This window comes from Passer domesticus, chromosome 30 (assembly GCF_036417665.1).
Source record: "Passer domesticus isolate bPasDom1 chromosome 30, bPasDom1.hap1, whole genome shotgun sequence".
Lineage (NCBI taxonomy): Eukaryota > Metazoa > Chordata > Aves > Passeriformes > Passeridae > Passer > Passer domesticus.
The window spans coordinates 4,737,190-4,740,745 of NC_087503.1; the positions used below are offsets into that span (position 1 = coordinate 4,737,190).

The window sequence follows — 3,556 nt, forward strand, 5'->3', positions numbered from 1 at the left end:
GCAACTGGGTGAAGCATCTTTAAACGGGGAGCCCTAAAAGCAGTCCTGGCCCGTGTCCAGTGGTGAGAGCACTGGACATGGGGGGGAGAAGTCACGAGGGCCGATGTTCTCTGGGTGGGGCCATGGGTGACACGGAAGCACAGGAGGTTTTAATTGTGCTTCCAGGGGACGCCTATGGTGCAAGGGGGGACTCCTCTTTCCCTGATGCATTTGAGGGTGAATTGTTTGAGGGGTAGTGAATCTGTGGAGAAAAGGGAGGGGGGAGGAGGAATGTATTTGGAGGGTTTTCATTTCTTAGCTTTGTGTGTATGTTCCTTTTTAGATATTGTAATGAATAAAGTGTTGCGGTTTTTCCCTCCATCCCCCAATGGGAGCCTGCTTTGTTCTGTTCCCGGATCACATCTCACAGCAACCATTTTGGAAATACACCCTTTCATGGGGGCCCTGGCACTGTGCCAGGGTCAAACCATGACACTACTATTATAAATGACTACTCCAACTCAATTATTAATTAAATTTATGAAGTTATCAAATTACACATTTGGAATAAAACAGAAGCTAAAATTGACTCTGAGCCGGGTGATCAGAGTTGGGGAGATTTAGGATTTGGCCCTTTTGCACCAAAGTCCCCATGGGTTTCCAAAGAGCATTTCTCAGAGAGTCCCTTTTATACAGTTCTTTGTGCCCTGGAAGGGTTTCTTCTTTAGCATATTATCACGGTTTCTGGAACTGGTGGATAATTCCTGGAATCCTGTCAGGTAAAAAACTTTCTGGGGAAAACTTCTGATGATGCTTATCAATATGCCTCCTGCTGGAATCTGGTCAAAGGAAAAATCCCTTGGAATATACATTGGAGTATATGTCTCTGGAGACAGTATCTCCCTGCTATTTGAATTTCTATCACTTAGTTTGTGGTTGCTGGTGATGCTTACCAAAATGCCTCCTGTCAGAGAAGAGAAATCCCCTGGAATGTACATTTCTGGGGACAGCTGCCTTCCTGTTTGAATCTCTATCATTTAGTCGGATCACTGCCTTTTTGGCCACTGGTTTTAGTACACATAATGCTGTGGGTTTTATTAATTTTATTGCATTAACCACCAGTTATTTTATAGTTAATATTACACCATCCTCTCCACAGTTTTATCTTAATGGCTGATACCACAGCCCATCTCTTCTTTTGCAAGATAGAAAAGCATTACCCTCAAAAACCACAAGGATTTCCAAAAGTAACCAAAATAATTTATAACTGCATTTAAAATAAAACAAACAAAAAAAGAGCAGGTACTTTGCACTAAACAACAAATAAAATAGAACTATTTGTAAGGTTTACATGGAAGAGAGAATTTGGAACTATTTACATCCTGGAGACCCTGTTAAGGCACTTGGTTCCAGTCTGGGTCACTGTAAATTCTGACTTATTCCGTGGATGATGTCAGGCTGGTTCTTGGTCCCCTCACTGGGCTTTGTTCAGCAGCAAACTCTGGAACAAAAGGAGCAAGAGAGAAAATATTTGGTTGCATTCATCCAACAGGCACACCTGGCAGAACACAATCAATGACTGGAGTGACTTTACTACAAGAGGAACTGCAAGACTTTTTGACTTTCAGCAGCTGCCTCTTTCTGCAGAGGATTTTTACAGCCTGCCAGCCACTCAGCTAGCCCCATCGTGTTTATTTTCTTTTGCAAGTTTGCCAGCAGATCATGGCAATGCATCCCTTTGCCCAGAGGGGCCCACAAACCCTGGTGTTTTATGGAAAATGACACTGCCAAGGCCCCATGCGATGGCAGGTTACAGCTTTTCAGTATTCCCCACTGCTTGTACCACAGGACAATGCAACATTTGTAATGATTAAAGTGTACAATCAAAAACAGATCAGCAGCTCTAGGAATTCCTTCTGGCCAATACTGATCCAAGGCCCAGCAAGCAGTCAAAATTCAAGTGCTGTTCAGCTGTAGCCAGGAGACTCAGCAAGTGCTTCCCTGAGAGGGCAGCTCTGCCCCATCCCTCCGTCTCGCTTTGCTCCCAAAAGAAGTGCTCATGAGGAAGCAGAGGCCAGGGTGGCTGCAGGGCCAGCTCTGGCTGCTGTCTTCAGAAACTACAGGCAGGGCTGCAAAACAAACACTTACTGTCCTAACTTCAGGTCTTCTTGTCTTGGCTTCATGTGGCACAGAAGGCACTGGAAAAGGATTCTTCTCATCCTCTGCAGATCCCTGAAAAACCACCGAGAGAAAGCTGCTCAGAGAGAGATGCCTAAAGCAATTGCAAAGCCAGGCTTTCCTAAATTCCCAGAGAAAATGTCCATTTCTCCCAGGCATAGTCTATGCACCAGGCTCTCCCCCTCTTGCCTTCTTTCCCAGCAATGACTCCAATAATTGAAAAGCAACCTTGGCTTCTCACCTGGCAGCTCATATTGCTTTGCACCATTCAACTTCTCCCAAACACAGAGAAATTCAGCAGCAGATTTCCTTGCTCAATAGCTGGGAGTGCAGTGAGGGCTGGAAGCAGGAAAATGATCAGGAAAAAGCAAGCAGTTAGAAGGCAGCTAATGCACTGTGCACAGTCTGGCCTAAGACAGAACACTGACACATGCTCCCTCACCCCCAAGTATCATAGACCCCATACCACAAGCCATCATTAAACTGCCAAATTTTTTATAAAAAGCAAGTAAATTCTAATTTTTTAACCCATAAATGCAGCAATTTCCTCCGAATTATATACAACCTAAGGCCCAGATTGCAGTCCTTTTCTTTTTATAAACACACTCCTTTTTATACACACACTCCTTTTAGTTGCAGTCGCCTACAGTCAGAAATGGTCACTTATCTGAGAGGATGTTTCTGCAGTGCATCACACAGCACGCCTGGGTTGCAAGAATACTCCCACCAGCCCTCCTGGATACCAATGTTGATAGCCTGGGATTGCTCCTTGGGGTCTTCCTCCACTTTCCTGTGCTTGGCAAAGAATCCATCCTGCTTCCTGGCAGGGTTATCCACGGCAGGCAGCTCCAGGTTGTCAGTCGCAGCTCTGGGTCACATTTGGGTCATCGTGGTCAAATTCAGTTCACGTTGTGCAGCAGTCATGGCTGGCAGTGGTGACAGCAACACATTTGCCCTCTCCATTTGGAATGAGTCTTCTGATGCTCTGGACAAGAGAAGCAAATTCATGACTCTGATGTACATATAATATAGGCATTTCTTAAAAGCTTGGCTACATCCTGCCATTCATGGTGTTGTTTCAGCAATGCAACTCTTTCAAAGACGAGAGACTTCAAATAAGAGGCAGTTTGAATTGGCAGAGACTTTCACATTCAATAACAGAGTGGCCTATCACATCTCTGATCATCTGAAATCAGGAGATCCACGGAATTCTGGCAACAAGAAGCAGCACCAAGTAGCTCTCAACCTTGTTTCACCACTGCTCATTTGCACCATTTGTAGTCAGCTTTGCAAAGTTTCCAAGAACACACCAAGCAGAAAATCCCAGCTCATGGATTGCAGCATCAGAAGAGCAGGAAATGAAGTTAAATGCAGTGAGAAGGCTCAGGTGTAAGGCTGC

The 3,556-nt window shown here is 44.9% G+C and overlaps 1 long non-coding RNA gene across 1 annotated transcript; it reads right to left on the bottom strand.

The window, feature by feature from the left end:
* Positions 1–1,217: 1,217 nt before the first annotated feature.
* Positions 1,218–3,104, bottom strand: LOC135287657 (uncharacterized). The gene is made up of 3 exons (XR_010351216.1): positions 2,399–3,104; positions 2,128–2,211; positions 1,218–1,480 (listed from the first exon to the last, which is right to left on the bottom strand). It is a non-coding gene; the product is annotated as an uncharacterized LOC135287657 (long non-coding RNA).
* Between the last annotated feature and the right edge of the window lie 452 nt (positions 3,105–3,556).